The sequence below is a fragment of the Phascolarctos cinereus genome, unplaced genomic scaffold (genome assembly GCF_003287225.1).
Source record: "Phascolarctos cinereus isolate Bilbo 61053 unplaced genomic scaffold, phaCin_HiC Scaffold_5;HRSCAF=322, whole genome shotgun sequence".
NCBI classification, from domain to species: Eukaryota; Metazoa; Chordata; class Mammalia; order Diprotodontia; family Phascolarctidae; genus Phascolarctos; species Phascolarctos cinereus.
The window spans coordinates 167,326,852-167,339,375 of NW_027555958.1; positions in this window are offsets into that span (position 1 = coordinate 167,326,852).

Consider the following 12,524-nt stretch of genomic DNA (forward strand, 5'->3'; position numbering starts at 1 on the left):
TGAAGGAATAGGATAAAGGTGGGGTATAGAAGGGTGTCTAGATTAATGGGAATGGGATAAAGAGGGAACAATACATACATGTGTATATACATATATATGCATGCATGTATGTATGGAAGGCTATAAAAGTCTTCTGAATTCAGATAGAAATAAGACATCGAGGGGAAAGTGTGGGAAGGAGAGGAATAAGGAGGGATCTTGGCGGGGTTGGTTAAGTAATTGTAAGGCAAAGTAGCAAGTAGAAGTAAGGTGGAGGAGTCAGGAGGGATAGGAAATAAGAGATACATACTAACATAAAATTAAGATCAGGAGTAGAATTTATTAGGGAAAAAAACGGGAGGAGTAATCATGATATCAGAGAAAGTTAAAACTAAAATAGATTTAATCAAAGGAGGAAAATAGGGAAACTATGCTATATGTCAGCCATATTAATCAATATTATTTTACACTACTTGAGGTCTCGTGTGGCCTTCTAAGTCCTTGGATGCGGCCATTTGACTGAGTCCAAGTTTTACAGAACAAATCCTTTTATTAACTTCCCCAAGTTTGGCCTTTTGACTGAATCCAAACCTTCATCCTAAAATTACAAGTTGAAGTGCCTCCTCTAGTTTTGAAACATTTAAATTCACACAAATGGCCGTAGTCTCTGGCACTCATAGCTTTTATTGCTCTGATACTATATAGTAAATACTGGGCCTGGTACATAGTTGGTGCTTAATAAATGATTGTTGACTGACTGCCTAGTCAATAATACATAATAAGTACATCAGAAAGGTACATGCTCACCCAACCAAGGGGAATGGGAAGATTTCATGGATTCTAGAATGGACATAAATTTAAAAGGTGAGTAGAGGGACAGAGATAATTCCAGATGGAATCAAAATAAGTGTCTAGCCTTTGGAAAATTTAAATATTCACCTTCCTTCAGACCTAAAAGTTGGTAAGTGACATTTCAATCTCATTTCAGAATTCAGAGTCAATGTTGAGCATAGCAAAGCCTTTTATCCTCATCTAGTTATGAAAGTTGGTTAACTTTCCAGGGATAGTTAGGATAGTAAGATATGCAAATATATTAATAAGAGGAACTCCTACCTCAGGAATTTATTCCATCATAGTTATAACCTATGTATGACTTGCTATGATGAAAACTAAGGAGTTGCCTGAGGTCCACTGAGGTTAAATGATTTATCTAAGGTCATATAAGTAGTAGATATCAAAGGATAATATAAATCCAAGTGTTCTAAGCCAAGCACTGTGTCTATTATAATATACTACCCCATTTGATAGAATATAAAACAAAACAAAACATTATGCACCAGCACAACTACAACAAAAGTAAAAAAAATGCAGTCGCATATTTCCTTTTGTTATGTTTGATGCCATGTGGGTGGTTTGAATAGATTTCCTCCCTCCAATTCCCTCACCCTCACACATAGAATTCTCTGTGATTGAATCACCTTTATTTTTGGCATCAAATAGACACATTCACTGAATCCTTGGGTACATGTTTCCTAAGAAACTTTACCAGAAATAGTCAACTAGATGTGTGACATGCAGAAGAAGGAATCTTAAAATATATATCCATTTGTAAAGTTAAATAATAAGATGTATTTGCATTCCTTCATTCAGCAAATGCTTAAGTACAATTTGTTCAGAGTTCTGTGCTTGGTACTGTTGTAGGAGTGGTATTTAGATAACAAAGTTTATTTAAGATACAGTCCTTGCCTTGATGAAGTCTGCGTTATATTAACTTCCTTATGTAGAAATAAGGCCGTGACTATGCAATAGGCAGGCCTTATTTTAATAACCAAGATTCCCAAACTCCTGACTGAAGAATGGCCTGTAGATTCAGTGGAGCTATTATCCCACTGCAACAGAAACTCCTGACCCACCTCCTCTTACACGTCTATTCCTTATCCTAGGAACTACTGCAGATATAATTATTTTCCTTGTCACTAGCTCCCTGTCTGGCATTCCTTATGCTAGGGATGTCACTACCAAAACTCAATCCCCAAAGCCACTGTCCTAACTTCTTCCCATGCAAATCAAAGCTTGTGTGCATTGCTCTTTTTTTTTTAAAGTTTTATTCATGTGTTTTGTTTTTACATTGGAAACATTCACAGATCACATCTGTGGTTCTCTCTCTCCATTTTAATTGTTCCTTAAATAACAGAAATCTATTTTCTCTCACTCCACCTCCTACCCCATTAAAAACAGAGAAAAGGAAAACAAATTCCTCCCAACAAATATTCATAGTCAAACAAAATTAATTCTCTCAATGGTTTTATACGTGTGTGTGTGTGTGTTATTTATTCTGTAAATCTATCATCGCGTGGGGAAGAGGTGGAAGTATGCTTTATCCTTCCTCCTCTGGAATTATGGATAATCATTGTATCGATCATAGTTCTTATAGCTTTCAAAGTTGTTTTTCTTTACAGTTGTATACATTTTTAATTTTAAATTTTAATTAATATGATATTTGAGTACATTTTCTGGTCCTGCTCATTTTATTCTCTCTGTTCATATAAATCTTTCCATGTCTCTTTGAAATCATCCATTTCCTCATTTCACAATAGTATTCCATCATATTCATATATCGTAATTTATTTAGCCATTCATCAACCCTTTAGTTTCCAGGTTATTTTTTTTTCCATTTCAAAAAGAGCTCCAGCAAATATTTTTGCACACATAGGACCTTTTCCTATTTCTTTGGTCTTTTTAGGGTGTAGTCCTAGCAGCAATATACCTGGGTCAAAATCCACGCATTGCTTGGTAACTTTGTATTACTGCAGACTGCTTTCCAGCATAGTTGTACCCATTTACAACCCAATAGTTGTCCACAAGTAGTGCATCAAAATGCCTGTTTTCCCATTGCTCCTTCCACATTTATCATTTTCATTTTTTGTCATCTTTGCCAATCTGATGAATGTGAAGTAGAATCTCAGACTTGCTTTAATTTGCACTGCTCTAATTAGTAGTATCTTGGATCATTTTTTTCCCTCTAGAAGGCTTGGGTTCCTTCCCTTGAGAACTGCCCATTCATATCCTTAGACTATTTATCTTATTCTTATAAATCTGAATCACTTCCTTATATGTCTTGGAAATGAGAACTTTATCAGAGAAACTTGCTACAAATATTTCCCCCCATGAATTGTTTCCCTTTTAATATTAACCTTATTGGGTTTGTTTATGAAAAACTTTAAAATTTTATATAATCAAAATTATCCACTTCATCTTAGGTCATCTGTTTTATCCCTTGCTTAGGTATAAATTTTCCTAGGTTTCTCTAATTTGTTTATGATGTGACTTTTTAGATTTAGGTCAAATATACGTTTGCAGCTTACCTTGGTATAAGGTGTTTGGTATTCTAAATGTCATTTCTTCCATGCTGCTGTTCAATTTTCCAAGTAGATTTTTTGTTAAATATTGCATCTTTATCCCAGTAGCCAGGGTGTTTGTGTTTCTTAAATTCAAGGCTACTAGATGCATTTACATCTATATTCTGTGTACCAACCAGAGGTGGGGAACCTGCAGCATTGAGGCCACATGTGGTCTTCCAGGTCCTTGGGTGCAGCCTTTCGACCAAATCCAAGTTTTACAGAACAGACCCTTTTATTAAAGGGATTTGTTCTGTGAAGCTCAGATTCAGTCAAAGGGCTGCACTTGAGGACCTAGAGGGCCATATGTGGCCTTGAGGCCACAGGTTCTCCATCCCTGATATCTGTTACACTGATCAACCTCTCTATACTTTTTTGTTCAAGGTCATATACTAAGCAATAGGCCCATAAAGATAGATTCAGTACAGCTGCTACTTTCAAGAAATCTAATTGGGGGGGGTGGAGCCAAGTTGTCAGAGTGAAAGCAGCAACTTGCTTGAGCTCTCCCCCAAACCCCTCAAAATACCTATAAAAATGGCTCTAAACAAATTCTAAGGCAGCTTAACCCACAAAAAGACAGAGTGAAACAAATTTCCAGCCCAAGACAGCACGGATGATTGATCAGAAAGGTATATCTCCCCAGTCTGGAAGCGGAGCGCAGTGCGGCATGGGTGTGCAGGCCACAGCAAACCTGGAGCAGGCCTCAGAGGACTGAATCTCGGGCAGCTGTGGTGGTTTCCAGACTCCTCAATCCATGAATGTCAAAGACAACTTAGAAGGTCAGTGGGAAAAGTCTGTTTCTGTGGTGCTGAGAGAGGAAGGTGGGGTCTCAGCTCCATTACCCAAGAGCATGGCCCTGGGGTGGGTAGCTGCTTCCCAAGCTTCTGCCCCACAGACTAAGGGGGAATCAAGTGGCTGATCAGAGAGGCATTTCAGGGATCTCTTTGCCAGTGCTTTGCCCGTGCTTGGATCTGGGTCACAGTTCTGGACAGGGGACTTGGGGTGAGGAAGAGCACTGGCATGGTGGAGCTTGTGGTGGCTGCGGACAGCAAACCTTCCTCACAGTTCCAGGGCAGAAAGGAGTGCTTGCAGTGACTAATAGACCACAGCACAGGCCAAAAACGGAATAAACACCTCGCCCCTTATCATACCACCTTGCAAGAACTGAAAATTTATGGGTCCCTAGAAATATCTCTGAAAACAGCTATATAAACCCCCCAAAAGCTTGGGACAGTACATTCTCCACATTGGAAGCAGACTCTTACCTCAACAAAGAGTTAAAAACTCAGGTAATTGGCCAGGATTATGAGCAAGCAGTACAAAAAGAGTCAGACTATATTATCTTACCTTGGTGACAAAGAAGATCAAAATATACAAACAGAAGAAGACAACAAAGTCAGAGCTCCTACATCCAAAGCCTCCAAGAAAAATATGGATCAGTCCCAGGCCTTGGAAGAGCTCAAAAGGGATTTTGAGAAGCAAGTAAGAGAAGGAGAGGAAAAACTGGGAAGAGAAATGAGAGTGATGCAAGAAAATCATGAAAAACAAGTCAACAGCTTGCTAAAGGAGACCCCAAAAAATACTGAAGAAAATAACACCTCAAAAAATAGCCTAACCCAAATGGCAAAAGAGGTCCAAAAAGCCAATGAGGAGAAGAATGCCCTAAAAAGAAAAATTGGCCAAATGGAAAAGGAAGTCCAAAAGATTGCTGAAGAAAATACTTCTTTAAAAATTAGAATAGAGAAATTGGAGGCTAGTGACTTTATGAGAAATCAAGATACTGTAAAACAAATCCAAAAGAATGAAAAAATAGAAAAGAATGTGAAATATCTCATTGAAAAACAACTGACCTGGAAAATAGATCCAGGAGAGAGAATTTAAAAATTATTGGAGTATCTGAAAGCCATGATCAAAAAAAGAGCCTAGACATCCTCTTTCAAGAAATTATCAAGGAAAACTGCCCTGATATATTAGAAGCAGAGGGCAAAATAGAAATTGAAAGTATCCACAGAGCTCCTTCTGAAAGAGATCCCCCAAAGGAAAACTCCTCAGAATATTGTAGCCAAATTCCAGAGTTCCTAGGTCAAGGAGAAAATATTACAAGCTGCCAGAAAGAAACAATTCAAGTACTGTGGAAACACAATCAGGATAACACAAGATTTAGCAGCTTCTACATTAAAGGACTTCAGGGCATGGAATATAATATTGTGGAGGGCAAAGGAGATAGGATTACAACCAAGAATCACCTACCCAGCAAAACTGAGTACAATCCTTCAGGGGAAAAAATGGTCATTCAGTGAAGTAGAGGACTTTCAAGCATTCTTGATGAAAAGACCAGAGCTGAATAGAAAATTTGACTCAAGTGGAACATGAAAAGGTGAACAGGAAAGAGAAATCATAAGAGACTTATTAAGTTTGAACTGTTTACATTCCTGCATGGAAAGATGATATTCATAACTCATAAGACCTTTGTCAGTATTAGGGTAGTTGGAGGAAAAAAATTATGTGTATGTATAGGTAGATAGATAGATAGATAGAGGGCACAGGGTGAGTTGAAGATTAAGGGGTCATATCTGGAGAATAAAATTAAGGGATTAGAGAGGATTATATTTGGAGAAAAAGAAAGGGAGAGATAGAATGGGGTAAATTATCTCACAAAAAACAAACCAGAAAAGAAAATGCTCTTACAGTGGAGGGGAAATGGGGGAAGATGAGAGGGAATGAGTGAATCTTATTCTATAGGATTTGGTTTAAGGAGGGAATAACATACACATTCAATTGGGTATGGAAATCTGTCTTACCCTATGGGAAAATAGGGGGAGAAGGCGACAAGAGAACAGGGGGATGATAGAGAAGAAGGAAGATTGGGAAAGGGGGTAATCAGAAGCAAATAATTATGAAGAGGGACAGGGTCAAAAGAAAGAATAGAATAAATGGGAGGGCAGGATAGGAGTAAGGGAAATAGAGTTAGTTTTTCACAGCATGTCTACTATGGAAGTGTTTTGCATAACTGCACATGTATAACCTATATTGAGTTGCTTGCCTTTTCAATGAGGGTGGGTGGGAGGGAGGAAGGGAGAAGATTTGAAACCTAAAGTTTTAAAAACATATATTTTTTAAAAAATGTTTTCACATGCTACTGGGAAATAAGAAATACCGGAAATGGGGTACAGAAGTCTATCCTGCCCTACAGGAAAATAGAAGGGGAAGGGGATAAGAGAAGGGGGGAGAGATAGAAGAGAGGACAGACTAGGGGAAGGGATATCCAGAATGCATGCCATCTTGGGGTGGGGGGAGGGGTGAGATGGGGTGAAAATTTGGAACTCAAAATCTTGTGGAAGTAAATATTGAAAATTGAAAATAAATAAATTTATTAAAAAAAGAAATCTAATTGGGAGAAGAATGGTGGAATGTTACTTCACTTTGAACTGATTCAAAGTAAAGTATATAGAATCAAGAAAACTTTACACAGTGTCTACAACAATATATACTGGGTGAAAAATCCCCAACAATTAAATGCCATATAATTATAATTTCTAGACCAAGAAGTCTGGCCCTGAAGAAAAATTGAGAAAATGTACCTCTCTTCCTTCTCTGCAAAAGTTGGGTCTGTGAGGAGAATATTGTATATGAGCTGGTTTTGCCGAAATGTTTTCCTCCCACTTTTTTTTATTCTTTATTACCAGGCATAGCTGCCTGGTAGGGAAGTGGGAAGGTATACATTCAGAAAAAAAGCATTCCTCTGACCGTGGACCTTGTGCCTTCTATCTCCTGCCAGGCTCAGTGTGTCCCTTGAAGGAAGGCAGCAGGTGGCCAGGTCAAGCATCTTCCATCTGCCCCAAAGGAATTTTCCCTTTGCAGGGAGTCTACCACTTTCTGCTACAACTTTATCTCCTGCTTCCTCAGGTGTCCCTTTCATCTCCTCCTGGGCACAGTATGTCCCCTAAGGGAAGGTTACAAAGAGCTGGGCCAGGTGTCTTCTATTTTCCCCAAAGCAACCATATTCATCTGTGCCAGCATAAGACAACTTCTGCTTCCTACTGCCAATCTGATCCCCCAACTTGGATGTGGAGAATTTCTAGTGCAAAGAGAAGGAGCCTTCCCTTTAACCTTGGGCTTTTTCTCTTCTGCTGCACCTATTTCCTGCAGGAAGAGGAAGAGGAAAGCTGATGGGAAATATGACTTCTTTCTCCTGCCATGCAGGTTCAATTCCCAAGCCCTGCTATGCCCATTTGCTGCCTAATCTGCAGCCTTCAGAGGGAAGAGAAGTATTGAAATGGGGGCTCCCATCTATCTGCTTTCTATTTCATACTGCACTTGCCTTCAGCCCATTCTCCAGCCTCCTTTGTGTCTTCCTTTTTCACACATACTCTTCATATCCCAGTGGTTTTGAACCCCTGTAGGTCATCATCCAAACCTCATTCCCATCCCACTCAACCCTCACAACCCAAAGTTTCAACAACACATCACCCAGCCCTTCCATTGTGCCCCGCATAACTTCTGTTCCATAGGCAACAAATTTTCTGCCATCCTAAATCTTTTCCTCTCCCACTCCCTCTGTCTCCTAGCTATCACTGCAACCTGGCTCCACTCAGATGATGCGGCTTCCTTGGCCACCCTTTTCAGTATTGGCTGTACCATTATTCATATCCCTTAGCTCACCGGTCCAATCAGGGGGATTGGAATACCCCTTACTCTCCATTGTCACTTACAGGTTCTCCCCCTTCTTCCATCACTCAGTAACTTCTCCTCCTTTGAGGTTCATGAAATTCATTTCTACCACCCAATCAATATCCTGATAGCTGTTGTTTACAAATACTGCCTCCCTCCTCTCCACACTCCCTCCATTTCTGTTCCTTCCTTAACGAGTTTGGTACATGGCTCACAGTTTTTCCTCTCCTCCTCAAGTCCTGCCCTAACACTAGGAGGCTACAACATACATATTGACTCTCCCTCAAACTCTGTAACCATTCAGTTCCTCAATCTGCTCACTTCCTATGAGCTGTTCCTCCACCCTACCTCAACCATACACAAAGATGGTCATACCCTTGATCTTGCCATCACTCACAAATGCTCAAGAATTCCAAATACCCTTTTCTAACCATAATATATTGGCTTTTCACCTCTCCCTCTGCCTTGACTTACAAAACCTTACTCTTTATCCACACGGAAACCTCCAATCACTTGACTACTCAATTCTCTTCCAAGCCACATCTTCTGCATTAGCCACTCTCTACTATTTTCCCTTTCTTGACCCCTTGGCGAACCAATTCAACTCATAGCCCTGAGCCTGAAGTCAGGAAGTCCTGAGTTCAAATTCAGCCTCAGACACTTACTAGCTATGTAACCCTGGGCAAGTCACTTAACCCTGTTTGCCTCAGTTTCCTCATTTATAAAATGAGCTGGAGAAGGAAATGGCAAACCACCCCAGTACCTTTGCCAACCCACAATGAGATCACGAAGAGTCAAACATGACTGAAATGACTGAACAACAACAACAGCACATTATTTTAAATGGAATTTCCCTTTCTCTCTTTTCCTGTTGGGGTTTATTTGTATTACATAGAAATGATGATCTGTGTGGATTTGTTTTATATCCTGCAATTTCAATTAGTTTTTAGTTGATTCTTTAGAGTTCTTTAATATACCATCATATTATCTGCAAAAATGGATAACTTTGCTGCTTCTTTACCAATACTTATTCTTTCAATTTAGTTTTCTTGCTTTTTACTATAGCTAGTATTTCTAGTTCTAGTGGAAAGGATAACAACTGATATTCTTCTTTTACCCCTGATAGTACTGTATTTCCTCTGCCATTGAAGCTACTCCCACTGCAATGAGTCACCCCTGAACCCTGAGAACTGATGCTGTCAAAGTTACTATCAGAGCTCCTTCAGATGCCTCTTCTGGATCTCCCATCCACTTCCTCTCAGACCTGTAGAATAATAGTATGAGATTTAGACCTGGAAAATACCTTAGAAGCCAATGAACCAACCCCTCATTTTATGTATGAGGAAACTGAGTCACAGAGAGGGTCTATTCAAGACAACTCAACAAACATAGTAAATGTCTGAGGCAGGATTCGCATTCAGATCTTCTTGACTCTAAGTACAATATTCATCTTATGGTATCACATAGCTGAATGCACAGTCTAGCTGTGGGCGCTCTTCTTTCTCTTAAGAGCCACATCCCCAGATCCCTTGAGCTGCTGGATCCCTTTTAAGCTTTGTATGTTCACCTTACCAGACCTTAGTTTAATCAGGTTGTGGAAGTACCATTGCTAGAGTCCCCATCTCTTCCCTTACTTTCTACCCATCATAAACCTTCATTTCCAACTACTGTCTTTTGCCAGCAAAGCCCCTGGGGACCTAAACAATAATTAGAGGACTACTTTTTGTTCAACAGGAAAAAGCATTGCATAATATCTGTTGCACTGGTTCCCTCTCTTTTCCTGTTACCACCTTAGTTCATCTTTTGAGTGCCTACTTTGCTTTGTACTTAGGAAGGCTCACTAAATGTTTATTGAATGAATGGCTATTTAATGAATACATAGATTTTATAGGTTTTGTGGTTTAGACAGCTGGCATTACATTATGAAAACCCCTCATTATTTCCTCACTCCCTACAATAAACTCTGAAAGATCCCAGTTTATTCTTATACTGTTACATCTGGGCTCTCAAACATATGGGGGCAGAATCTCAAAACAAATTTCATATCAGAAATCAATCGTGGCTGTTTGATAATGTCCTTTTTTTAATCACAAAATTAGCCCTTCACAGAAAATTGACCATCTCACCTGCCTTGGACTACTGTTGAAAGATGCCACAGGATGTCAAATGCCCATTGAGGTATATACAACACATGTTCCAAACCCCATCTGGCTAGTTGGGTGAGAAGAAGGAAGCCCCACCACCACTAAGGCACTAGGCAGTGCCTTAGCTTCTTGCATTCTCTTTGCTCACTTTGCATCACTCCTTTTCCCCTATCTAGGCAATCTGACTACTTAAACAGATTATATAATAAGAGAGTCACCAACTCTGCTCCCTTCAGTGAGATAATATCTGTCCTTCCATGACCTCTAAAGTGCTCCCAGGCTTTATCATTTGTCCTGCCTCAATGGCCTCCAGATCCCTGGGAAATGTCATCTGATCTACCCACTTAATCTAAGGAATGGGCCTTGCCATCTACCCCACAGCTGAGTTTTCTATTATGTATTGTATCCTCCAATTAGAAGGAGAGTTATTTGAGAGCAGGGACTATCTTACTTTTTCTCTTTGTGTCTACTGTGATTAGCACAGTACTTGGCACATAATAAATGTTTAATAAAGGCCTTTTCATTCATTCATTCATTCACCTGCTGGATGCTTCCCTGCTGACAGATCAACAGTTAAATGAGATAAAACATTCTCCTTTAGAAAGCCAGATCATGCAGAAGTGTTGAATATGGCAGCAACTGGTAATAATACTTCTTCCTCCTTAAACCCCTGGCAAAAAACAACTATATGTTGTCACAATGGTTGTATAGGGTTATGCAGCTGCCCTTGCTGGTCTAATTTCTATGACTCTGTGCTCAACTTATCTACCACTAGCATCAGCAAGAGTACTGATCATTTCTCTAATCACAGTGCTAACATACTTTGACCCACAAAGCATTTACTATACATGTACAAACATGTTGTTAAGGACTGGGGATACATAGTACAGTTCTTCAAGGAGTTTATATGCTAATGGAACGTTTTCTCTTCAGAGAAGCATTGTCATTTCTGGTGTTGATACAAAACTGGGCCTTTGGTTTCTTAGCTTATATCCCTCAAGCTTAGGGTCTACACTGAGACTCAAAAACTATGCTAAAAAAGATCTAGCAAGATCTCAACTGGCCTTAGTAATGGGCTTTTGGGTTTCTGAGAGACTTGTTAGTTGTAAGGTCTCCCCGGTTATTTCAATATGCCATGCACTCATTAATATGCACTCTTAATGGATCCATTTTAACCTTAGGAGGTTGGGGTCAGATGTTTAAAACAGTCATCAAAGACCTCTGTGGTGGGAGGATGGGATCCATTGATGATACAGAGGAAAGTGGTTTCCCCCTTACAAGATAGGCGCACAATTCAAAGAAACCTAGGTAAATTAGAAAAAATAGCTTATAGTTAATAAAATAGAGTTCTTAATTTAAAAATGTAGGTATTTTTCCTTTCTGACAAGGAAAAATAAACTCTTAAACTGCAGCAAGAAAGTTATTTAATCATAAGAAACCACACCTTGACTGCAAGAATGATTAACTCAGGAAAAGAATGAGGAGAAGGCTCAGTGGAAGAACAACCATTTGTTTTTTGGGTGATTTAAATGTAAATATGTACACAAGAGACCTGCGGAGGCCTTTTTAGTTTTGTGGCTTTATTGATATTTTGGTCATTTACTTTTTCTGGATCTTACCTATAAAATGAAATGCCATAGTATATGATTCAGAGACCTTGCTTTGGTGGTAGAAGTGACTGATATTATTTACTGAATGTTTGAATTGATCCAATTCACCTATCCATCCATCCATCCTTCCATGAGTACAACCTAGAGTTTAGAAAGTAAGGGTTCATTATGAAATTTAGACGTGGATGGAGCAAGAAATTAGTCAGTCAATAAACATTTATTAAGTGCTCACAATTTGCCAGGCACTGTGCTAAATGCTAGGGATATTAAAAAAAAAAAAGTAAAAACAAGGTCCTTGGCCTCAAAGAGCTCACCTTTTAATGGGAGAGAAAACGTGGAAGTGTCTATAGCTATCTATCTATCCAGTGAAAATGCAAGGTAATCTCAGAGCAGGCACTAGCCGTACAGGGTGGTGGTGGTATGCATGTGTATGTGTACTGAACTGTAAGTTGAATTTGAGCTGTCTTAAAGGAAGCCAAGAGGAATAAGTGAAGAGGGAGAGCTCTAGTCATGGAGTAAAGCCTATGAAAGGCATGGAGTCATGTGTGAAGAATAGCGAGAGGACATGTTAATATCGTAAAGTGTAAAGAGAGGGGAACAAAATATAAGAAGAATGGGAAGGCAGGAAGAGGCCAAGTTGAAAGGACTTTAAAAGCCAAAAAGAGGGTTTTAAAATTTTATCTTGGAGGTAATAGGAAGCCACTGGAATGATTTGTCAATCA